The sequence below is a fragment of the Myotis nattereri genome (assembly GCF_964212035.1).
Source record: "Myotis nattereri genome assembly, chromosome: X".
Lineage (NCBI taxonomy): Eukaryota > Metazoa > Chordata > Mammalia > Chiroptera > Vespertilionidae > Myotis > Myotis nattereri.
The window spans coordinates 141,400,439-141,427,234 of NC_138078.1; the positions used below are offsets into that span (position 1 = coordinate 141,400,439).

The following is a 26,796-nucleotide window of genomic DNA, read 5'->3' on the forward strand; positions in this document are numbered from 1 at the left end:
GCCCGTTCGGGGAGCTCAGTGGGACCGTTGCCCGCAGCCCCGGAGTGCCTCGGACCCCGGACCCCGCACCGCAGTGGAGGCTCGGGACAGGAATCGCGGGGCGGGAGTGTTTCCAGGGTTCGGGGCTGGGCCTTGGAGAGAGGAGTCGAGTAGGAAACAGACACCCATCTCCCCTCCCCCAGCCCTCTCTGCCCTCCAGGGTGCTGGCGACCTATGGGCACTCACAGGCAACGCCGTCCCAGCCGTGTCCCCGTCTTGAGGTGTTTGGACGCCTCCCCACCCAAGGCAGGATTCCTGAGTCTCTGGGCTCTCCCCACGAGTGCCCCCTAATCCTAGGCGCCCAGCCCAGGCGGGGTGCGCGGGCCTCGATCTCCGGCAGCCAGGAGCGCGCAGATGGAGCGCGCAGATGAGCACGAGCTCCTGGGCAGTCCAGAGCCTGGGGGCCAGGAGGTGGCCGAGAAGGCGCCCCTCTAACTGCCACTCCCAGTTCCCAGATATTCCTCTGACTCCCTGCCAGCTTTCCCAAGCTCCATGTCTTATTTCTTTGTCGCGGGGATTAGCCCCATCCCGACCTTCCCCGGTGGCCCCACTCTCAGCAGCCTTGCCCCGGACGCCTGGGTAAGGAGCTCCTCCCCAGCGCCCCCCCTAGGCTCGTGTCGGTCACGCTGAGGGCGCAGGAATTCCGGAGTGAGCCTAGCCGGCCGCAGGGCAAGGAAGGCCTAGGGCCCAGATGGCAGATTGCAGCCCTGGTGGCCACGGTATTTTTATGGGCATGCCTGTTGCCCAGTGAAGCATTCCCGGGGCCTTCAGCACAGCCTCCTGAGACCCTCCAAGCCGTGCAGGAGGCCTAGCTGGGAGCGGTCCTGGCCTGTTGTCCCCACCCCATCCAACCATCTCCTTGCCGGCTCCAGGAAGGGGAGGCTGGGAATGGCCCCACCTTCCGTCAGGGAGGGTCTGGATGCCATGTTTCTGGCTGTCTTCAGAAAGAGCAAGCACAAGACTAGACACCTGAGCCCAGCCGGCATGGCTCCGTGCTTGAGCGTCGACCTATGAACCAGGAGGTCACAGTTCCATTCCCCGTCAGGGCACATGCCCAGGTTGCAGGCTCCAGCCCCAGTGTGGGGTGTGCAGGAGGCAGCCGATCCATGATTCTCTCTCGTCACTGATGTTTCTATCTATCCCTCTCCCTTTCTTTCTGAGATCAATAAAAATATATTTTTTAAAAAAGACTAGATACCTGATGAAGGTGGAGGGTCTTTCAGCTCAGGCCTACCCCCAGGGCTGCCAGTGGCCAGGCTCTTGGTGCCAGGAGACCAAGAGTGGGAATGCTGGCAGGACTCTTGTGCCCCTGGTCCAGCCCCTTCAGGAGCCACGAGGAGGCTGAGCTGGGGCACAAGGTCAGTAGGCCTGAAGCTGGCTGCGAAGGGCAGGCCTGAGCAACCGAGATGGGGGTATTTTCCATGATGCACTTTTCTGCGCTCCGCTTCCTGCCTGCTCTGATCTGACCACTGATAGGCCTGGCCTCCCTTCTCTCCAGCCACTCCTGCTTCCACTCACCCCCTCTACTTTCCAAGGCCTCTTCCCCAGCACCAACTTCCGCAAATCCTTTATAAAAGCTCGTATACTAGTCCCCATCGCCATTATTACACTAAGTCACATTTATGGAGCCTGCCACTGTTCCAAGCACGTTTCGTGGATTAGCACGTTTATTTTGCACACCGACCCAGGGAGGCCCACCATTAGTCCATATGACAGATGAGGAACCTGAAGCCCAAAGAGGCCAAGGAGCGTGTCCCGGGAGCACAGCCAGGGAGTCTTTCTCTTCACTTGCTCATTGTATCTGAACATGAACCTGTGATGAAGATTCTGTTATTGTCTTCGCCCTCCAAATGAGGAGCCCCAGGTCACACAGTCACTCAGCCAGGTGGTGCTGTGCCCGGCATTCCCTGCGCCTCTGCTCACTGACTCCTCAGCCCGTCACTATGAAGTAAGCACCACGATTGCCCCCATTTCACAGATGAGGAAACGGAGGTTCAGACAGGCCAAGTGACTTACCCAAGATCGCCCAGAAGGTAAATGGCAGACCTGGGCTTTGAACTTGCTTCTGGGTGACCGCAAAGCCCATTTTCCCACTGCTGTTTGCCCAGATGGAGGGGTCAATGGGAGCAGGAGCAGGAGGAACAAAAGAGGAACTGGGGCAGAGCAAATCCCAAGAGAAGCAGGAGGGACTGGCTTTGAACAAGAGGTGAGCCATTGCTCCATGGCCACGTGTTCCCTGTGAAGGTCGGGGGAGTCCTAGACAGACAGAGGGCTGGGTCTTGCCCATTCACACCCCCTTCAATGGCAAGTGCTCCTCACAGCTCCCTGTGACCCACCTCTCTTGGGCAGTCAGCTGATTGAGGGCAGTCCCCTAGAGTCTGGCCAGACTCCCCCCAGACAGCCATGTGATGAGGGGTGTGAGTCACAGAAGCCCTTAGAGCAGGAAGAACATCCCAGCGGGCTACCAGGCTGGGCTTATGAGCCTGGCATATCTTTCTGTACTCGTCCCCTTTCCATCTATGTCTGTGTCTTAGGTGTATCTCTTGAAACAGCATATAGTTTAGCTTTGGTTTAGTTTGATACCGTCTACAAGTCCTTACCGTTTTTTTTATTTAGGGGCACCAAAAAAATGGACTTTTTTTTGTAAGTCCTTATCTTTTTTTAAACCACCTTTATTGAAGTATAATTTACATACAGTAATATTCACCCTTTTGAAATGTACAGTTCAATGAATTTTGATAAATGTCGCATAACCACCATCGAAATCAAGATATAGCCCGGCCGGCGTGGTTCAGTGGTTTGAGCATCAACCTATGAACCAGAGGTCCCAGTATGATTCCTGGTCAGGGCACATTCCTGGGTTGCAGGCTTGATCCCCAGTGTGGGGCGTGCAGGAGGCAACTGATCAAGGATTCTGTCTCATCATTGCTGTTTCTATCCCTCTCTCCATCACCCTTCCTCTCTGAAATAAGTAAAAATATATATTTTTTTAAAGATATAGAACACTTCCATCACTTCTACAAATTCCCTCCAGCCCCAGCCCCTGGCCCCTGACTCGCACTGGGCTACCTTCTGTTTTTGCTAGAATTTATTACAGACACAATTGTACAGTATGTACTCTTTCATCTGGCTTCTTTTGCTTAGTGTAGTTTTGGGGATTGTCAGTGGTGTGTGCATGTGTGTGTATATGTGTGCGCATGTGTGTGTGCGTGTGAGCAGTTTTTCCGTTTTATCACTGAGTAGCGTGCCAGCGTTTGTTTTGCCGTAAACCCGCTGAAGAACATCTGGGTTGTTTGCAGCTTTGGGCGATGATGAATAGAGCTGCTCAAAACATTCACTGCAGAGGACTTTGGGTGAGCAGCTTTCATTTCAGTGAGGTAACCACCAAGGAGTAGACTGCTGGGTCACACGGTGACTTTGTCTGCCTGTCTGTCTTCTACCTGTAGGGTTTTGTTGATTTCGTTGGTAGTGGTTGCTGTATGTTTAGATTTACTATTCTTGCCCGCTTACTAAGTGCTTTCTATTTATCTTCCTTTCCAAATTTCTCTGCCTTCACCCCCACTTTCTTTCCTCTCCTCTTTCTTTTTTTTAAAAAACATATTTTTATTGCCGAAACTGGTTTGGCTCAGTGGATAGAGCGTCGGCTTGCAGACTGAAGGGTCCCGGGTTCGATTCTGGTCAAGGGCATGTACCTGGGTTGCAGGCACATCCCCAGTGGGAGATGTGCAGGAGGCAGCTGATCGATGTTTCTCTCTCATCGATGTTTCTGACTATCTATCTCTCTCCCTTCCTCTCTGTAAAAAATCAATAAAGTATATTAAAAAATAAATTAAAAAAATAAAAAAACATATTTTTATTGATTTCAGAGAGGAAGGGAGAGGGAGAGAGAGATGGAAACACCAATGGTGAGAGAGAATCATTGATCGGCTGCCTCCTGCACACCTCCCACTGGGGATCGAGCCCGCAACCCAGGCATGTGCCCTTGACCAGAATCAAACCTGGGACCCTTCAGTCCAGAGGCCAATGCTCTATCCACTGAGCCAAACCAGCTAGGGCTTTCCTCTCCTCATTCTATCAGTGAAGTTTCGGGGCAGGAAGCAGAAATTGCTGCAGCTATCTTACACAGAAAGGGATTTTGTACAAGGAATTGGAACCATACAACCATCAGAGGGGCCAGAGGGGTGTGTTCTGGGTGGGATCCCCAAGACAACTAGCTCTACCTCTGCCACCATCAGCAAGGTGGGGGAACAGGCAGTCAGCAGTGTAACTACTGAGTTCAAGAAGATACCACCAGCCCGGCTGGTGTTCCTCAATGGTTGCACATCAACCTATGAACCAGGAGACCATGGTTTGATTCCAGGTCAGGGGACATGCCCGGGTTGCGGGCTCAATCCCCAGTGTGGGGTGTGCAGGAGGCAGCCGATCAATGATTCCATCTCATCATTGATAGTTTCTTTCCCTCTCTCTTCCTCTCAATAAAAATATTTTTTAGCCGAAACCGGTTTGGCTCAGTGGATAGAGCGTCGGCCTGCGGACTGAGAGGTCCCAGGTTCGATTCCGGTCAAGGGCATGTACCTGGGTTGCGGGCATATCCCCAGTGGGAGATGTGCAGGAGACAGCTGATCGATGATTCTCTCTCATCGATGTTTCTAACTCTCTATCTCTCTCCCTTCCTCTCTGTAAAAAATCAATAAAATATATTTAAAAATATATATTTTTTAACCATCAACAGAACAACAACAAAGCCCACTGCATGGGAGGACATGTTTGCCAATGTTATCTCTGATAAGGGTCTAATCTCCAAAATTTACAGGGAACTCATACAACTTAACAAAAGGACGATAAACGATCCAATCAAAAAATGGTCAAAGGACCTAAACAGACACTTTTCGAAAGAGGACATAAGGAAGGCCCAGAGACATATGAAAACATGCTCAAAGTCACTAATAATCTGAGAGATATAAATCAAAACAACAATGAGGTACCATCTCACACCTGTCAGAATGGCTATCATCAACAAATCAACAAACGACAAGTGCTGGAAAGGATGTGGAGAAAAAGGAGCCCTCATGCATGCTGGTTCATGGGAATGCAGACTGGTGCAGCCACTGTGGAGAACAGTATGGAGTTTCCTCAGAAAGTTAAAAATGTAACTCCTATTTGACCCAGTGATCCTAGTCCTAGGACTATATCCCAAGAAACCAAAAATACCAATCAGAAAAGATATGTGCACCCCTAAGTTCATAGTAGCACAATTTACAATAGCTAAGATTTGGAAACAGCCTAAGTGCCCATCAGCAGATGAGTGGATTAAAAATCTGTGGTACATCTACACAATGGAATACTATGCTGCCGTAAAAAAGGAGTTCTTACCATTTGCAACAACATAGATGGAACTGGAGAGCATTATGCAAGCGAAATAAGTCAGTCGGAGAAAGATAAATATCACACAATCTCACTCATATTTGGGATATAATGATCAACATAGTTTGATGAACAATAATAGATCGATCTAGAGAGAAATGGTAGGGGAGCGGGGGTAGAGAGCAACCAAAGGACTTGTATGCATGCATATTAGCGTAACCAATGGACTAGACACTGGGGCAGTGGGGGCTTGCCCGGGGTGGGAATGGCTGGGAGATGGGGGTGTCAATTGGGGAAAAAGGAGACATATGTAAAACTACAGACAATAAAAGAAAAAAAATATTTTTATTTTTTTTATTATTATTTTTTTAAAATATATTTTATTGATTTTTCACAGAGAGGAAGGGAGAGAGATAGAGAGTCAGAAACATCGATGAGAGAGAAACATCGATCAGCTGCCTCCTGCACATCTCCTACTGGGGATGTGCCCGCAACCCAGGTACATGCCCTTGACCGGAATCGAACCTGGGACCTTTCAGTCCGCAGGCCGACGCTCTATCCACTGAGCCAAACCAGTTTCGGCAGAAAAAAAAATATTTTTTAAAAAGAAGATACCATAACAGCCTCAATACTGAGAAGAAAATGGAAGAAACCAGGTATTTAGGATGACCCAGATCTTTCCATTCAATAAATGTGGCTAACCGTGCTGAGAAAAAATAAAAATAAAAAGACTCCACCAGAGTCATGAGCCAGGGATCAGCAAGCTGGGACCTGGGATGCCATCGTTGCCACAAGAAGCAAAGGCTGGACACGGGAGCATTGCTGCTGAAGCCCTACTCCCCCTTGACCTTGACATCCAGCTGAGAAAGAGCTCCACACAGTAAAAAGATGGTCCCCCCCCCCCCCGCTTTCTCCAGCCTTCCAAATCTTGTGCAAGTGCACCTGAGTGGCAAAAGCTAATTTGCATCCCAGAGCCCGGCTGCACACAGTCTGGGTCTGGGAAACACACAACCTCAGCAGTAAGTACAAAGGCACATTTAAAGGAGGTGGGGCCCTAACTGGTTTGGCTCAGTGGATAGATCATTGGCCTGGTCCCAGGTTCGATTCCGGTCAAGGGCATGTACCTTGGTTGCAGGCACATCCCCAGTAGGAGGTGTGCAGGAGGCAGCTGATCAATGTTTCTCTCTCATGGATGTTTCTAACTCTCTATCCCTCTCCCTTCCTCTCTGTAAAAAATCAATAATATATATATTTTTTAAAAAGGTATTCTTGCTGTTAGTGATGGCAGCTCATGTGTTTAAAGAAAGAAAGGAGGTGAGAGAAAGTCTGAGCCCACGCAGCCATCCCAGTGGTTCCCTCCATTCTTAGTCATCTTTTAGGTGGGTCGAACTTGTTTTCTTTCATTTTCCTTTCTATTTATTTAGAAGCACTATATGAATTTTTTAGTAGTTACTCTAGCTATTTTAACGTGCATTCTTAACAAAGTCTAAAGTTAATCAATATCTCTGCTCTGGTGGTTTTAACCTATGGCCACAATTTTAAAAATATATATATTTGTATTGATTTCAGAGAGGAAGGGAGAGGGAGGGAGAGAGAGAAACATCAATGATGAGAGGGAATCATTGATCGGCTGCCTTCTGCACGCCCCCTACTGGGGATTGAGCCCACAACCCGGGTATGTGCCCTTGACTGGAATTGAACCCGGGACCCTTCAGTCCGCAGGCTGACGCTCCATCCACTGAGCCAAACCGGTCAGGGCCACAATTTTTTTTAAAAATTTTTTTAAAAATATATTTTATTGATTTTTTACAGAGAGGAAGGGAGAGAAACAGAGATCTAGAAACATCGATGAGAGAGAAACATCGATCAGCTGCCTCCTGCACATCTCCTACTGGGGATGTGCCCGCAACCCAGGTACATGCCCTTGACTGGGATCGAACCCAGGACCTTTCAGTCCGCAGGCTGACGCTCCATCCACTGAGCCAAACCGGTCAGGGCCACAATTTTTTTTTTTAATTTTTTTTAAAATATATTTTATTGATTTTTTACAGAGAGGAAGGGAGAGAAACAGAGAGCTAGAAACATCGATGAGAGAGAAACATCGATCAGCTGCCTCCTGCACATCTCCTACTGGGGATGTGCCCGCAACCCAGGTGCATGCCCTTGACTGGGATCGAACCCAGGACCTTTCAGTCCGCAGGCTGATGCTCTATCGACTGGGCCACAATTTTTTTGATGTTCCTTCAAGAGGTGGTAGCTACTTCCCTTCCTCTTCAGTGAGGGCTGGACTTGGTGATTCAATTTTAAATAATTTTTATTGATTGATTGGAGAGAGAAGAAGCAGGAGAAAGAGAAACATTGATTTGTTGTTCCACTTGGTTCTGCATTCATTGGTTGCTTCTTTTTTTTATTTTAATATATTTTATTGATTTTTTACAGAGAGGAAGGGAGAGAGAGATAGTTAGAAACATCGATGGGAGAGAAACATCGATCAGCCGCCTCCTGCACATCTCCTACTGGGGATGTGCCCGCAACCCAGGTACATGCCCTTGACCAGAATCGAACCCGGGACCCCCCAGTCCGCAGGCCGACGCTCTATCCACTGAGCCAAACCTGTTTTGGCCATTGGTTGCTTCTTGTATGTGGCCTGACCAGAGATCGAACCCACAACCTTAGCCTATTGAAACAATGCTCTAACCAACTAAACTACCCTGCCAAGGTGGTGAATCATTTTTAATGAACAGAGTGAAGCAGAAATGACAGCTTTCCTGGATTGCTCCGGCTGGAAGAAGTCAGCCGCCATGTTGTGAGGGCACTCACAGCCCTGACATGAGACTCCTTGAGGCTCTTCTCATTCTTATGCTATCACTCTGCATATTCACCCATGACTCCCAGCCCTCCACTCACCCACACAACATCCCAACCTCTCAGTACCTTTTAAAAAAAGATTTTAAAATTGCTTTTAGAGCCCTGACTGGTTTGGCTCAGTGGATAGAGCGTCGGCCTGCGGACTCAAGGGTCCCAGGTTCGATTCCGGTCAGGGGCATGTACCTGGGTTGCGGGCACATCCCCAGTGGGGGGTGTGCAGGAGGCAGCTGATCGATGTTTCTCTCTCATCGATGTTTCTAACTCTCTATCCCTCTCCCTTCCTCTCTGTAAAAAATCAATAAAATACATATATTTAGAAAGAGAGAAAGGGAGAAGGCAAGAGTGAGAGAAACATCGATATGAGAGCAGAACATATATCAGCTGCCTCCTGCACACCCCCTACTGGGGATCAAGCCTGCAACCCGGGCATGTGCTCTGATTGGGAATGGAACCAGCAACCTTTCAATGCACGGGTCAGTGCCCAACCATCTGAGCCAACACTGGCCAGGGCCCAACCTCTCAGTTTCTTGACCTTACCTTCAACCACCTTGATCTCGCCTCAGCCCCCCCTTCTCACTGTTGTGCCTTCCAGACCTCTTCATCATCCACAGAGTTGCTCTGACATGTTAAGATCTAAATGCCAAGTCTCTGAGCATGACCTTCAATCTGTTCCTTCTCATTTTCCAACTTTCTTCTTTCTTTTTAAAAATATATTTTGATTTTTTACAGAGAGGAAGGGAGACAGATAGAGAGTTAGAAACATCCATGAGACAGAAACATCAATCAGCTGCCTCCTGCACACCCCCTACTGGGGATGTGCCTGCAACCAAGGTACATGCCCTTGACCGGAATCGAACCTGGGACTCTTCAGTCCACAGGCTGACGCTCTGTCCACTGAGCCAAACTGGTCAGGGCCCAACTTCCTTCTTTCTACCACCTCTGCATTTTGACCTCATAGAACTTTCTAGTCCCTAGACCCTGCACCAAAGCTGTTAGATCTCACTTGGCCTTTCTCTCTTCCATAGCCCACCTAGGCCCTATAGCAGGGGTGGGCAAACTTTTTGACTCGAGGGCCACAATGGGTTCTTAAACTGGACCGGAGGGCCGGAACAAAAGCATGGATGGAGTGTTTGTGTGAACTCATATAAATTCAAAGTAAACATCATTACATAAAAGGGTACGGTCTTTTTTTTTTTTTAGTTTTATTCATTTCAAATGGGCCGGATCCAGCCCGTGGGCCATAGTTTGCCCACGGCTGCCCTATAGTGTATCTCTTCAACATGCTCAAGTTTCCCCATTAATGGAGGATTCATGTAGGAATGAGGAAGACAGTTGCATTCATCAGGGTTCTCCAGAGAAAAAGAGCCAATAGGATGTGTGTGTATGTATGTGTAAAGAGATTTGTTATAAGGAACTAGAGGACCGATGCATGAAATTCTTGCAAAAGTAGGCCTTCCTTCTCCTGGCTGCCAGCACCGGCTTCCCTCTGGCTGCAGGCAGGCACCTGGGACCTGGGCTTCCCTTGCAGACCCGGCTTGGCTTCGTCCGGAAGGTCATCCGGAAGGATGTGCGGTCTAATTAGCATATTATACTTTTATTATTATAGATTGGCTCATGTGACTATGGAGCCTGAGAAGTCCCAAGATCTACAGTCAGCAAGCTGGATTCCTGGGAGAACTGATGGTGTAAGTTCCAGCCCAAGGGCAGGAAAAAGGCCAATGTCCCAGTTTAAGTAGTCAGGCGGGAGAGTTCCCTCTTACTCCGCCTCTTTTTTAAAAAAAAATATCTTTATTGATTGCAGAGAGAAAGATAGAAACATCAATGATGAGAGAGAATCATTGATCGGCTGCCTACTGCAGGCCCCACACTGGGGACTGAGCCCACCACCCAGGCATGTGCCCTTGACTGGAATCGAGCCCAGGACCCTTCAGTCTGCAGGCTGATGCTCTATCCACTGAGCCAAACCAGCTAGGTGCTTACACCACCTCTTTATTCTATTCAGGTCTTCAATGGATTGAATGAGCCTCACCCACATTAGGGAAGGCAATCTGCTTTATTCATTAATCTTGTCTAAAACACCCTCACAGACATACCCAGAATGTTGTTTAACCAAATGTTTGGGTACCTCATGGCCCAGTCAATTTGACACATAAAAATAATCATCACAACAGTAACCTCAGACACATGGACAGAAACCCAGGCAGAATCAAACATCTGAGCTTTGGGGAGTGTGAAGTAGGTTTATCTGCTTGTTTTTTCAAAGATTTTTGTATTGATTTTTAGAAAGAGAGGAAGGGAGAGGGAGAGAGAGAGAGAAACATCTATTTGAGAGCATAACATCAATCGGCTGCCTCCTGCATGCCCTCTCCCGGGGAATCCAGCTCGCAACCTGAGCATGTGCCCTGACTGGAAATCTAACCGGCAACCTTTCACTGCACGGGACAACACCTGACCAACTGAGCCACACTGGCCAGGGCTAAACCATGTCTTTAAGAAGCTCTGGAGACCAGGTTTTCTTATTCACACCCCCAAACATCCCACCTCTGTGCTGTTATGATGGGACTCAGTCCATGCGCCTGTTACCACCAACCAACTACATAACCCTCTCTCACTGTGTCTTTCTTTTCTTTTCCTTTTTCTAAAAATACATTTTGATTGATTTCAGAGAGGAAGGGAGAGGGAGAGAGAGAGAGAGAGACATCATGAGAAACATTGATCGGCTGCCTCCTGCACGCCCCCCACTGGGGACCAAGACCACAACCCGGCCATGTGCCCTGACCGGGAATCGAACCGTGACCTCCTGGTTCATAGGTCGATGCTCAACCACTGAGCCATGCCAGCCACGTGTGTCTGTCTTTTCTACATCTCTTCGCTTCTGCCTAATCCCCTTGGCCTTTAATCCTTCATGATAATTACACATTACCTTTTCTCCACACTTTTGGCTTCTAATCTCTCTGCAGTTTAAGTACCCATGAGAAAGAAGCTTATTGGCCCAAATACTCACTCTCTCTACCTGACAAGAGCCTTCGTGTCAGGTAACCTGGGTAGGGAACTGACCAGGTATAGACTGGCTGTTCTTGGCCAGGTACTTGCTCCTGGTCCAGGCAGCTGAGGACAAGGTTGGGCTGGCTATGTGACATACACAGTGGCCATCTGTTGTGGACTGAATTTTGTGTCCCCCCCCCCCAAAAAAAAAAACACCCACACATACACATATGTTGAAGAGATCCCCATGTGACTGTATTTGAAGATGGGGGCCTCTAACAAAGTAATTACGGTTAAATGAACTCACAAGGGCGGGGTCCTGATTTGACAGGATTCGTGTGTCCTTATAAGACAGTGATGGCGAACCTTTTGAGCTCGGCGTGTCAGCATTTTGAAAAACTCTAACTTCACTCAGGTGCCGTGTCACATATAGAAATTTTTTGATATTTGCAACCATAGTAAACAAAGACTTATATTTTTGATATTTGTTTTATATATTTAAATGCCATTTAACAAAGAAAAATTAACCCAAAAAATGAGTTCGCGCGTCACCTCTGACACGCGTGTCATAGGTTCGCCATCACTGTTATAAGAAAACAGCAGAGACTGAGCTCCTTCACCTCTCTCTCTCTCTCTCTCTCTCTCTCTCTCTCTCTCTCTCTCTCGCTCTCAAATATATTTATATTGATTTCAGAGAGCAAAGGAGAGGGAGAGAGAGAGAAGCATCAATGATGGGAGAGAATCATTGATCGGCTGCCTCCTGCACACCTGACACTGGGAATCGAGCTTGCAACCCAGGCATGTGCCCTGACCAGGAATTGAACTGTGACCTCCTGGTTCATAGGTCAACAAGCAACCACTGAGCCATGCTGGCTGGGCTCTCTCTCTTTCTCTCTCTCTCTCTCTCTCTCTCTCTCTCTCTCTCTCTCTCCCTCCTACAAGTCAAGAAGAGTGCCTTCACCAGAAACCAGCCCTGCTTGATCTGGGACTTTCAGCTTCTAGAATTGTGAGAAGTAAACGTCTGCTGTTTAAACCCCCAGTCTGTGGTATTTTAAAAATTGATTTGAGAGAGAGGAAGGGAGAGGGAGAGGGAGGGAGGGAGGGAGGGAGAGAGAGAGAGAGAGAGAGAGAGAGAGAGAGAGAGAGAGAGAGAAAGAGCGCTCAATTGGCTGCCTCCCATGTACATGCCAACCAGGGACTGAACCCACAACCTAGGCATGTGCCCTGACCAAGAATCTAACTGGCAACCCTTCAATGCATGGGATGACACTCAACCAACTGAGCCACGCTGGCCAGGGCAGTCTAGGGTATTTTGTGATGGCAGCCCAAGCTGACTAAACATGATCCATGTGTAAATCTCTGGCTAGAGGTGCTCCCACAGCAGCAAACTGTCTTGGTAGGCATTATTTTTTATCCTCAACTGAGGAATGAGGATATTTTTCCATTGATTTTTTTAGAGATAGTGGAAGTGAGGAGAGAGAGAGAGAGAGAGAGAGAGAGAGAGAGAGAGAGAAAGTACCAATGTGAGAGAGACACATCAATTGGTTGCCTCCCACATGCACCCAAGCAGGGGTCAGGATCGAACTTGCAACCTAGGTATGTGTCCTTGCTCTGCAATCAAACTGAACCTGCGACTATCCAGTGTGTAGGTCGATGCTCTAACCACTGAGCAATGCTGGCCAGTGCTCTTGGTAGGCATCTTGCTTGGTCTGTCCAATCTCACCATACTTAAGTCTCCTATTCTCTTGTTTTTCCTACAAACCCCCAGGATTTGAACAGAATTGGCCATCTGACGTCTCTTTTGTTGTTGTTTTTGTTTTTTAATCCTCCTCTGAGGATATTTTTTCCATTAATTTTTAGAGAGAGTAGACGGGAAAAGTGGAAAGACAGAGAGAGAGAGAGGGGGAGAGAGAAAGAGAAACATCGATGTGAGAGACACATCGGTAGGTTGCCTCCCACACAGCCATGACCCAGGCCAGGGATAGAACCTGCAACCGAGGTATGTGCCCTTTGAACCTGTGACCCTTCGGTGCACAGGCCAAAACTCTAACCACTGAGCCACGCCCACCAGGGCCCATTTGACTTCTCTCCTGTCCCTCGCAACTGCCTTAAGTGCTGCCAGAGAAAACCACATCAGTATGGAGACAGGTATCACTAGGGATTCCTAGGCTCCAAGCAAGCTGGCTTGTGAGTACCACAGTCCTGCCACGTGACCCCAGCCTGCCTCCCTCTCTTTCCACTCAGTTGCTCTTCCAGGCTTTCCCCACATACTGTTGACTTGGAAACCAAGAGGCCAGATTAAACCCATGAGTTTACTTTCTCTTCTTCCTGAAACCTCACGAAAATGACATTAAATGACTTTTTAAAAGCAAAAATTCCCAAGGGCAAAAATAACAGGAGATGAGATAACAGCAACAAGCTTGTGCTAGCTGGGCAGTGACCACTGTAGCAAAGCCAGTGAAGCTGGGGGCAGTGGGGACAGCTGAGCAGCAGCTGAATTCACATGGCAGAGCTCACACACGGCTTACAAACCAGCAAAGGAAATGGGAGTGAATGTCAAGCTGCAGCTGAAAATCTGTTTCAGACGCAGTTAGAGCCGGGCCGGTGTGGCTCAGTGGTTCAGCACCAACCTAGGAACCAGGAGGTCAGGGTTCGATTCCCTGTCAGGGCACATGCCCGGGTTGTGGGCTCCATCCCCAGGGGGGAGGGGACATGCAGGAGGCAACCGATCAATGATTCTCTTTCATCATTGATGTTTCTGTCTCTTTCTCCCTCTCCCTTCCTCTCTGAGATAGATTAGGGAATACCAAGAACAGCTTTAGGGGTACTACACTGAAAACAGGGAGACTAAATAAATATTTACTACTATATTTGGAGCACACTTGCCCTCTGTAGCTCCTTGAGTGCTGACTGCCAGCCTAGGAATTAGACTGAAGCTCTTTCTCTGGGCTACTTGACCATTCCAGGAGGAAAGAATTAAAGAGAGTAACATTGGGCCTGGCCAGCGTGGCAGCCGATCAATGATTCTCTCTCATCATTGAGGTCTCTCTCTCTCCCTCTCCCTTCCTCTCTGAAATAAATAAAAATATATTTTTAAAAAACAGAAAAGATAGAGATCAAACTGAAGAAGAAAATCTGTGGGAAACAATATTATGAGGAATAAGAAATATTTTCTTTTATATATATATTATTTCAGAGAGGAAAGGTGAGGGAGAGAGAGAGAAACATCAATGATGAAACAGTAACATTGATCAGCCGCCTCCTGCACACCCCACACTGGGGATCAAGCCCACAACCCGGGCATGTGCCCTGACCGGGAATTGAACTGTGACCTCCTGGTTCATAGGTCAACGCTCAACCACTGAGCCACACCAGCTGGGCAAGAAATATTTTCTTTAAAACTCCTTAACTTCCAAAGAGAGATAATAGAATGCGAATATTCATGAAAAAAGAACAGGGTACTGTAAAAAGGAACATTCGGAGAACAAACAAGAACTTCTGTGGTAGCATAAATTAAAAGGCAGTAGGTTGACATTTTGCTTCTGCCTAGGATACAAGAACTTGCAAGACAACATCACTTCCACCCTAGCTACAAGAAGCTAGATAACCACCCTGGCCAGTTTGGTCAGTGGTTAGAGCATGACCCACGGACCCTGTGGGTTTGATTCCGCGTCCTGGTCTGTTGTATGCAGGAGGCAACCAGTAGTGGTGTCTCTCACATCGATGTTTCTCTCTCTTACTCTCTGTCACTCTCTATCTCACTCTCTTCTCTCCTCCCTCCCTTACACTCTCTCTGTAAAGATTAATGGGAAAATATCCTTGGGTGAGGATTTAAAAAAAAGAAGCTAGATAACCTACAAAATAATTGTTTCTTTCCCCCACCCCACCCCCCCCTTTTAAGCCTATTCACAGGAGCTGAAGGTATAAAAATAAAGAAAAGGAGAGAAAAGAAGAGAAAAGAAAAGAAGAGAAGAGAAGAGAAAAGAAAAGAAAAGAAAAGAAAAGAAAAGAAAAGAAAAGGAAAGAAAAGAAAAGGAAAGAAAAGAAAAGAAAAAAGTGAGCCCAAATCTGAAAAACACCAAGCCTTCCTAGGAGAAAGAGCTGTTGCTGCCTTTATGCTTGGCAGCAGCGGCAACAGGAGGAGGCTGCCATCGACTTGTGTGAGAAGGAAACAGAGGCCCCTTTAACAAAATTTTAAAGGTCAAGTGCGGGACGGCATGACAGCTTGAATCTCTAGAGACCTCAGACACAAAGAGAGTTTGCATTTACCCACAATTCTTTTCCATAGGCCTCACCAAGACCGTTGGGAGGCAGGGCAGGTGGACTGACCCATTCTCCCTGAGGTCTAGATGCATCGGGAGTGCTGAAGCCTGAATACAGGGCAGGAGAAGGGAGACCAACCGCACTCCAAACCTTCCAGGGGCAGCTGGTGGCTGGAGAAAGGCAGAAGAGCTGAGAGACATCAAGCCCAGGATGAGGGGACACGGAGGACATACTCCGAGTACCAAGCAGAAACTGCAATGGCAGGGGTTGGGGCAAAGGACCTGCAGGAGACGCTCCTGAGACATGGTCATAGATCTACTGAAGTCCAAGGGTGACTTAGAACTAAAACACATCCCCCAGGTACTCAGCTCACAAGTCCTACTAAAGAGAAGGCTCTTAACCCTATCTTGAAATACTCTGAAATCCACAGGGAACTGAATCTAGCTAAATCAATAAGAAATCTCAGACACAGCTTAACTACATACCAAACTGACTCAAAAACACCCTCTTCTCCTCGAAACCCCTCATCTCTCTCTCTCTCTCTCTCTCTCTCTCTCTCTCTCTCTCTCTCACACACACACACACACACACACACACACACACAGCTTAACAAAAGGAGAAGTATGTCCCTTTGGGGTAGCATACATGTTATGATACTCATGTAGTCATGCACTTTGTATTAATATATTAGAAATCTACAAATCTGTTTTGTACTTTTTATACTGTTGGATACTTATACTCAAAACTTTTACTAGGTTATTGAGTAAATTTAGTCTTTTTTTAAAAAAATATATTTTATTAATTTTTTACAGAGAGGAAGGGAGAGGGATAGAGATTCAGAAAGGGAGAGAGATAGAGAGGTAGAAACATCGACCAGCTGCCTCCTGCACACTCCCCACTGGGGATGTGCCTGCAACCAAGGTACATGCCCTTGACCAGAACCGAACCTGGGACCCTTCAGTCCGCAGGCTGACGCTCTATCCACTGAGCCAAACTGGCTAGGGCTAAATTTAGTCTTTTTAGAAAAATAAATAAAAATAAATAAATGTTATGATATTCCTTATTGTTTTGTTACATAGTATAATGTCTGGCATTCAATTAAAAAATTAAGATATGTGTGGAAAAAATCAAGGAACTATGACTCATCTTAAAGAGAAGAAACAATCGCCCTGGCTGGTGTCACTTCGTTGGTTGAATGCCGTCCCATGCACTAAGAGGTGGCTGGTTTGATTCCTGATCAGGGCACATACGTGGGTTTTGAGTTTGATCCCTGGTCAGGGAGCGGACAGAAGATAGCCCATTGATGTTTCTCTCTCACATTGATTTTTCCTTCTCTCTCTCTCTCTCTCTCTCTCTCTCTCTCTCTCTCTCCCTCCCTCCCTCCCTCCCTCCCTTCCTCTATCTCTAAAATCAATGAACATATCCTCAGGTGAGGATAAAAAAAATTAAGACAAAATAAAGTTGCATCCCCAGATGAGAATAAAGAATTCATCATCACAAAAAAGGCTAAATTAATTATTTAGATATAAGAGGAATTATACCAGACTGAAGAAAAGAGTGCAAAACATCACTAAGAGTAAATATATATGATTATTTACTGTTTAGAGTAAATACAATAACAGTGTAATGTGGGTTACTTTTTGCATATTACATATAAAAGTAATTTGTATGTCATATGTAAAAATATTGTATGTTTTTTAGAACACAAAGGGTGGGACCATAGCAATTGCAATACTATTATACCATTCTTTTTCTTAATATATTTTATTGCTTTTTTACAGAGAGGAAGGATGAGGATAGAGAGTTAGAAACATTGATGAAAGAGAAACATCAACCAGCTGCCTCCTGTACACTCCCTACTGGGGATGTGCCCGTAACCAAGGTACATGCCCTTGACTGGAATCGAACCTGGGACTCTTTTTTTTTTTTTTTTTAAATATATTTTATTGAGTTTTTACAGAGAGGAAAGGAGAGAGATAGAGAGTTAGAAACATCGATGAGAGAGAAACATCGACCAGCTGCCTCCTGCACACTCCCCACTGGGGATGTGCCCGCAACCAAGGTACATGCCCTTGACCGGAATCGAACCTGGGACCCTTCAGTCTGCAGGCCGACGCTCCATCCACTGAGCCAAACCGGTTTCGGCAAACCTGGGACTCTTTAGTCCACAGGCTGATGCTCTATCTACTGAGCCAAACCGGTCAGGGCATATTATAACATTCTTATACTGTTCATCAAATGGTAGAATATTTCTTTGAAGGTAGAATGTGCTAAATTAAAGAAGCATATTGTAATCTCTAGAGCAACAATTTTAAAATAGCACAAAAAGATTTATATCTAATAAATCCTCAAAGATCACCAAATACTACAAAATCCAATTTGTCCCCCCAAAAAAGGCAGAAAAGGAGAAAAAGAAGGAAAAAGTGGATGGAACAAATAGAACCCACACATTGAGTTGGTAGACTTAAACCCAAAGATATCAATGATTATATTAAATATAAATGGACTAAAACTCTATCCTCGTTTGATTTCTGGTCAGTGCACATGCCCAGGTTGTGGGCTAGATCCCCAATATGGGGCATGCAGGAGGCAGCCGATCAATGATTCTCTCTCATCATTGATGTTTCTATCTCTTTTATCCCTCTCTCTTCCTCTCTGAAATCAACAAAAAAAAAATATTTAAAAAAAAATTGCTCCAAAATTTAGTGTTTTAAAATAACTACAATAATTTTCTTACTATATATATATATATATATATATATATATATATATATACATATACATACATACTAGAGGCCCGGTGCACAAAAATTTGTGCACTCGGGGGGGGGGGGTCCCTCAGTCCGGCCTGTGCCCTCTTGCAGTCTGGGACCCCTCAGGGGATGACCATCTGCTGGCTCAGGCCCGCTCCCCGGGGGATTGGGCCTAAGATGGCAATCAGACATCCCTCTGGCAGCCCGGCAGCCCTCGGGGGATGTCTACTTGCCAGCGGGGAGCAGGCCTAAACTGCAGTCGGACATCCTTAGCGCTGCTGAGGAGGCAGGAGAGGCTCCCACCACCACGGCTGTACTGGCAGCCATCAGCCTGGCTTGTGGCTGAGCAGAGCTCCTCCTGTGGGAGCGCACTGACCACCAGGGGACAGCTCCTGCATTGAGTGTCTGCCCCCTGGTGGTCAGTGTGTGTCATAGTGACCAGTCATTCCCAGTCCTTCTGCTGTTAGGATCAGTTTGCATATTACCCTTTTACTATATAGGATAGAGGCCTGGTGCACGGGTGGGGGCTGGCTGGTTTGCCCTGAAGGGTGTCCCGGATCAGGGTGGGGGTCCTGCGTGGGTGCCTGGCCAGCCTGGATGAGGGGATGATGGCTGTTTGCAGCTGGTCACACCCCCTTCAGGGTGGGGGTCCCCACTGGGGTGCCTGGACAGCCTGGATGAGGGGATGATGGCTGTTTGCAGCTGGTCACACCCCCTTCAGGGTGGGGATCCCCACTGGGGTGCCTGGCCAGTCTGGGTGAGGGGCTGAAAGCCATTTTCAGGCTGGCAGGCAACTGAAGCTCCCAACCTCTCCTTTTTTTTTCTTTTTCTTTTTTTTATTCTGGGATTTATTTACCTTCTATGGCTGTCACTGGAACTGAGAGCCAGCTTTAGCTCTGAGGTTTGGCTCCAGCTCTGAGACCTCGGCTGCTGAAAGCAGGTATCTGGGGTTTGTTTAGCTTCTATAATTGCAACATAGTTTCTTAGAGTGCAGCTCAGAGGCCGGCAGCAGCAGGCGGGGAACCTTGGCTTCCTCCATCACTGGAGCAAGCAAGCCTCCTGTTCGCTTCAGCTGCCTGGCTGCCGGCCACCATCTTGGTTGGCAGTTAATTTGCATAGCACCCTGATTAGCCAATGGGAAGCATGTCGGAGGTATGGTTAATTACCATGTTTGTCTATTATTAGATAGGATATATATGAACGGCATTCCTCAAAAAGCTAAACAGGATTACCCTGTGATCCAGCAATTGTACTCTAGGTATATCTTCAAAAGAATTGAAAACAGGGATTCAAACAGATACTTGTATACCATGTTCATCAAAGCATTAGTCACAATAGCCAAAAGGTGGAAACAACCCAAATGCCCATCAATAGATGAATAGATAAAAGTAGTAAAGCCATATAAGAGTATTATTCATTCATAAAAGGGAATGAAGTCTGGATATATACCACAATATGGAGGAACCTTGAAAACATTGTGAAAAAGGCAGGCACAAGAGGATAAATATTTTATGACTCTATATGAAATAGCTAGAATAGGCAAATTCATAGAGAAAGTAGATTAGAGATTACAGAGGCTGTAATCTCTAATTACAGCTAGTCACAGAGGCTGAGGAGAGAGGAGAATGGAAAGTTATTGCTTAGTAGGTACAAAAAAATGTTTTGAAAAAAGGAAACAGATAAGGGTGGTGGTTGCGCAACATTGGGAACGTAGTTAATGACACTGAATTATACACTTGAAATTGTATATATACACACTCACAGGGAGGGGCAAAATTAGGTTTACATTTATTTGTATGAAAAATAATACAAACACCAATTAGAAAGGACATATGCACCCCTATGTTCATAGCAGCACAATTCACCATAGCTAAGATTTGGAAACAGCCTAAGTGCCCATCAGCAGATGAATGGATTAGAAAACTGTGGTACATCTACACGATGGAATACTATGCTGCGGTGAAAAAGAAGGAATTCTTACCATTTGCAACAGCATGGATGCAACTGGAGGGCATTATGCTAAGCGAAATAAGCCAGTCAATGAAGGAAAAATACCACATGATCTCACTCATTTGTGGAATATAATGAACAACATAAACTGATGAACAAAAACAGATCCAGAGACAGAGAAGCATGGGTCAGACTGTCAAACCTCAGAGGGAAGGTAGGGGAGGGGGAGGGATAAGAGATCAACCAAAGGACTTGTATGCATGCACATAAGCATAACCAATAGACACAGACACCAGGGGGATGGGGTGAAGGCATTGCTGAGGGGTGGGAATGGCCGGGGAGAGGTCAATGGGGGGAAAAGGGAGACTTATGTAATACTTTAAACAATAAAGAATTTAAATTAAAATAATAATAATAATAATAATAATAATAATAATAATAATAATACAATAGCCTTAGCCGGTTTGGCTCAGTGGAAAGTGTTGGCCTGTGGACTGAAAGGTCCCAGTTTTGATTCCAGTCAAGGCCACATGCCCAGGTTGCAGGTTCGATCCCCAGTAGGGGGCGTGCAGGAGGCAGCCAATCAATGATTACCTCTCATCATTGATGCTTCTATCTCTCCCTCTCCCTTCCTCTCTGAATCAATAAAAAAAATTTTTTTAAGAAAAATAATACAATAATTAATCAATAATAATATAAGAATAAACTGTGTTGCCTTGACCAGTTTGGCTCAGTGGACAGAGCATTGGCCTGCGGACTGAAAGGTCCCAGGTTCGATTCCGGTCGGGGGCATGTACCTTGGTTGCGGGCACATCCCCAGTTGGGGGTGTGCGGGAGGCAGCAGCTGATCGATGTTTCTAACTCTCTATCCCTCTCTCTTCCTCTCTGTAGAAAATCAATAAAATATATTTTTGAAAAAAGAATAAACTGTGTTTTGTGTCCTCAGATCTGTAAATCTACTTTGCCCCACCCTGTATATAAGAATCTGGGGGCCCTACATGTACCTGGGTTGTGGGCACATCCCCAGTAGGGAGTGTGCAGGAGGCGGCTGATCGATGTTTCTCTCCCATTGATGTTTCTAACTCTCTATCTCTCTCTCCCTTCCTCTCTGTAAAAAATCAATAAAATATATTAAAAAAAAAAAAAAAGAATCTGGGGGCCCTAGCCGGTTTGGCTCAGTGGATAGAGCGTCGGCCTGCGGACTGAAGGGTCCCAGGTTTGATTCCGGTCAAGGGCATGTACCTGGGTTGCAGGCACATCCCCAGTGGGAAGTGTGCAAGAGGCAGCTGATTGATGTTTCTCTCTCATCGATGTTTCTAACTCTCTATCTTTCTCCCTTCCTCTCTGTAAAAAATCAACATATGTATTTTTTATTTTTTTTATTTTTTAAATATATTTTATTGATTTTTACAGAAAGGAAGGGAGAGGAATAGAGAGTTAGAAACATCGATGAGAGAGAAACATCGATCAGCTGCCTCCTGCACATCTCCTACTGGGGATGTGCCTGCAACCCAGGTACATGCCCTTGACCGGAATCGAATTGGGGACCCTTCAGTCCGCAGCCCAACGCTCTATCCACTGAGCCAAACCGGTCAGGGCAATATATATTTTTTTTAAAAGAATTCTCTAAAAAAGACTCTGGGGAGGGCTCGGCTGGGCAGCTCTGGCTGATGGTGACTCACATGGTTGCTGCCAGACAGTGGCTGTAGCAGTGGCCGGCCATCTCTCTCTCTGCATGCCTCAGAGTCCTTCCGTGTGTTCTCTCCACAAGGGGCTAGTTTGGGCTTCTTCCCAGCACGGCAGTGTCAGGGAAACTGGACTTGCTGGAGGGGGGCAGGCGCTAGAGGCTGGAAGAGGAAGAGAGAGTATCCCTGCTAACAAGGCAGAAACTGTTGCCTTTTCTGACCTAGCCTCGGAAATCAAGTGGCGTCACTTTGACCACATTATGTTGATTTAAAGCAAGTCACAAGCCTTTCCAGATTACAGGGGGGAGGGCTTAGTTCCACCTCTTGATGGGAAAATGGCAAGGTTCCAGAAGAGCATGTGGGATGGGAGATATTGTTGGGGCTACCTTTGAAAACCACAATCTGCCACACACGCCAGTTAAAAGGCAGAGACTGTCAGGGTGGATAAAATAGCTATATGTTATTTACAAGAAGCGCGCTTTAAGCATAAAGACACAGACAAGCTGAAAATAAAACGGCGGTAAAGATATACTACGCAAACACTGAGCATAAGAAAGCTTGTATGGCTATATTCATATCCGAGTAGAATTCAAGACAAAGAGTATTAGCAGAAATAAAGAGGGACGTTTCACAATGGAAAAGGGACAAATAATCAAGAAGACATAATCATTTTAAATTTGTAAGCAGCTAATAGCAAAGCTACCAAATACATGAAACAAAAATTGACAGAGTTCTAGAAACAAACAAATCTTCAGAGTTGCAGACCCTAACATCCCTCTTCAGTAATTGATAAAAAACAAATAGGGAGCCCAGCGGTGTGGCTCAGTGCTTGAGCGTTGACCTATGAACCAGGAGGTCATGGTTCGATTCCTGGTCAGGGCACATGCCCAGCTTTTGGGCTCAATCCCCAGTGTGGGGCGTGCAGGAGGCAGCTGATCAATGATTCTCTCTCATCATGGATGTTTCTGTCTCTCTCCCCTCCCTTTCTCTCTGAAATCAATAATAATATATTTTTTAAATAATAGGGAAAACTCAGTAAGATAGAGAAGACCATCAACTCTCAACACTATCAACCCAAGTGACCTAGTTGATATTTTTAGAATCCTACACCCAGCAACAAGAAAATACACATTCTTGTCAAGTACACTCACAAACATACATAACACTCAGAGCAGAACAAGCCTCAGTAAATTATGAAGGAGAGAAATCATACAAAGTAGAATTTCTGACCACAGTGGTATTGAATTTGAAATCAATAAAAAAAATGATTTCTAGGAAATTTCCAAATATGTGGAATTGAAAAAAATATCTGTCTAGATAACCCATGGATCAAAGAAGAAATCACAAGTTAAATTAGAAAATATATTTATTTTACTTATTTTTCAATTGTCTGTCTTAAAAATAAAACTGCAATGTTATTCCCCTTAAAATTACCATTACAGACCCCTTAATCCAGGGTGGGGGACCTTTTTTCCTCCAAGGGCCATTTGGATATTTATAACATCATTCACAGGCCATACAAAATTATCAATTTAAAAGTTAGCCTGCTGTATTTGGTCAAACATTTAATTAACTCACCCCTAATGCCTCAGCTGGGCCAGACCAAATATTTCATGGGCCTTATATGGTGTGGGGGAGGACTTTCCCCACCCCTGCTTTAATCAAATGTTTATTTTCTGTTTCTAGCATTACAATTTGCTGTAATTCATAAACTTCAATCTTAGTAAGCTTTAAAAATATTTGTTTTGCCCTAACTGGTTTGGCTCAGTGGATAGAGCGTTGGACTGCGGACTGAAGGGTCCCGGGTTCAATTTAGGTCAAGGGCATGGACCTTGGTTGCGGGCACATCCCCAGTAGGGGGTGTGCAGGAGACAGCTGATCGATGTTTCTCTCTCATCGGTGTTTCTAACGCTCTATCCCTCTCCCTTCCTCTCTGTAAAAAATCAATAAAATATATTTTTTAAAAAATTTGTTTTGGTTAATCCTCACCCAAGGATATTTTTCAATTGATTTTTAGAGAGAGTGGCAGTGAGGGTGAGAGACAGACAGAAGCATCACTGTGAGAGAGACACATCGATTGGTTGCCTCCCACACGCACCCCGAGCAGGGCCTGGGATCGAGCCTGCAACCGAGGTATGTGCCCTTGACCAGATATGAACTCAGGACCTTCAGTCTGAGGGCCGATGCTCTAACCATTGAGCAACCAGCTAGGGCCTAAGTAAGCTTTAGACACTGACCTCGTACAGGTAGTTAGGGCCTTATGTCAAGCACACATTATCCAGCAAAGAGATCATTCAACCACCACTCTTGAGTGAACAATATCAAGTGCATATGAGCCCTGCAAGTTTGGCTCAGTTGGTAGAACATTGGCCCACGGACTGAAGGGTCCCAGGTTTGATTCCGGTCAAGGGCACGTACCTGGGTTGCAGGCTTTACCCTGAAAAAAATCCATGGAAAAAATGGCTTTGGTGAGGATTACAAAAATAAAATAAAATATAGGTGTGTTGGAGACTATTCTAGATTACAAGAGACTCAAAAATAAAACCAAATGCAATGTGTGGACTTTGTTGGACAATGGTTTAAACACACCAGCTGTAAAAAGACATTAAAAAATAAATAAAATGCATATGCGTTAGCGGTGAGCCCTGAGGTCACCCTGTGTGGTGGGCGCGCCCGAGGCTGTGGGCCTGGCATGGCTAGGCAGCTCGCCGGGCAGCAGGGCATCATCCTTCACGGGAACACCAAAATCCTGGCTGAATTCTTCTCATTTGGCATCAACAGCATTTTATATCAGCGTGGCATCTGAAACCTTTATTGAGTGCAGAAATATGGGCTCACCTCACTTGTAATTACTGATTCTGAGCTCATGAAATATCTAAATAATTTGGAACTAAAAGACTGATTATACAAGTGTTCAGTTGATTTATTTATATCTTAAAATATATTTTTATTGATTTCAGAGAGAGGAAGGGAGAGGGAGAGATAGAAACATCAATGATGAAAGAGAATGATTGATTGATGGGTTGCCTCCTGCAGGCCCCACACTGGGGACCGAGCCTACAATCTAGACATGTGCCCTGACTGGGAATCGAACTGTGACCTCCTGGTTCATAGGTCAGTGCTCAACCACTGAGCCACACTGGCCGGGTAACAAGTATTCAGTTTAGAAACCAGTGGTAGTCATCTCAAATATTGAAAGTGGGAAGGGCCTTGAAAGAGAGCAGTTTGATATTGAGTGTGATAAGGCTGTCACAGATGACAGTCCACCCAGAGGAAAGCCTCAGAAATCCCCTCATTGGCACAGATCACAGCTACAGTGACATTTCTGCCACGGTGGGAAGTTTCTTGTTCATTTGAACTGCGGATCTATACAGACAAAGATTTGGTTGCACCTGAAAAGTGGGAAGAGTCGGGACCACAGCTCATTACCAATTCTGAGCAAGTGCGACTGCGTTCCTTCACTACCACAACCCACAAAGCAAATAGCATGGTGGCCAACAAAATCCTGTCCACGGACATGAGATGAGAACAAGAATGGAATTCCCAAATGTGCGTTTCCTGAAACCAAGGCAACCATAGTTCATGCATTTATTCCATTGATTAATTTTTAGATGGGGAAAACTTAGCATGATACTTTCCTCAACTGTATACATTGTTCTGTTTTTTGGTATCTGACTTTCCATAGGGTTAATGTAATTTTTTGCACACTGTTCACAGGGAACCAGCAGATTACATCAGCACTGTAAAGTCAATTCCTTTGAAGGTGGTACCTACAGATGGAAAACTTTTGCTATAAATCTAAATGCCTTCCTAAATCAGACCTTTTTGTCAAGTAGCTCGACAAAGAATATAGGTAAATATGAAACACAGCAAAAGAAGTCTGGCCTGGCTGACGTGGCTCAGTGGTTGAGCATTGACCTATGAACCAGGAGGTCATAGTTCGATTCCCCGTCAGGGCACATACCTGGGTTGCAAACTCAGTCCCCAGTGTGGGGTGTGCAGGAGGCAGCTGATCAATGATTCTCTCTCATCATTGATGTTTCTATCTCTTCCTCTCCCTTCCTCTCTGATATATATATGGAATTGACATTTAAAAGTACCATTTACAATAACATCAAAATATGAAACACTTAGGGATAACTTAATAACCTATGTGCATACCTGTGTACCAAAAACTATAAAATATTGCTGAGAGAGCCCAGCTGGTGTGGCTCAGTGGTTGTCAACCTATGAACCAGGAGGTCATGGTTCAATTCCCATTCAGGCACATGCCCAGGTTGTGGGCTCGATCCCCAGTGTGGGGTGTACAGGAGGCAGCTGATCAATGATTCTGTCTCATCAATGATGTTTCTGTCTCTCTATCCCTCTCCCTTCCACTCTGAAATCAATAATAATAATATATTTTTTAAAAATATTGCTGAGAGAAATGAAAGAAGCTTACATAAATGGAGACAAATAGCCTATTCATGGGTCAAAAGACTCATTATGGTTAAGATGTCAATTTTCCCCACACTTATCTATAGAGTTAATGTAATGGTAATTAAAACCCAGGTCTTTTTTTTGTAGAAACTGACAAGCTGATTTTAAAATCTATATGGAAATGTAAATTACCTAGACCAGTGGTCGGCAAACTGCGGCTCGCAAGCCACATGTGGCTCTTTGGCCCCTTGAGTGTGGCTCTTCCACAAAATACCATGTGCAGGTGCGCACGTACAGTGCGATTGAAACTTCGTGGCCCATGCACAGAAGTCAGTATTTTGTGGAAGAGCCGCACTCAAGGAGCCAAAGAGCCGCATGTGCCTCGCCAGCTGCAGTTTGCCGACCACTTAGTCCTACCTAGACTAATCAAAATGATTTTGAGAAAGAACAAAATTGAAGAATTTACACTA

The 26,796-nt window shown here is 45.8% G+C and overlaps 1 pseudogene across 1 annotated transcript; it reads left to right on the forward strand.

Moving 5' to 3' along the window:
- The first annotated feature begins 393 nt into the window (after window positions 1-393).
- Window positions 394-25,433, forward strand: LOC308511907 (mitotic spindle assembly checkpoint protein MAD2A-like; annotated as a pseudogene). The gene is made up of 2 exons: window positions 394-462; window positions 25,075-25,433. The product of its transcript is annotated as a mitotic spindle assembly checkpoint protein MAD2A-like (transcript).
- The last annotated feature ends 1,363 nt before the right edge of the window (window positions 25,434-26,796 follow it).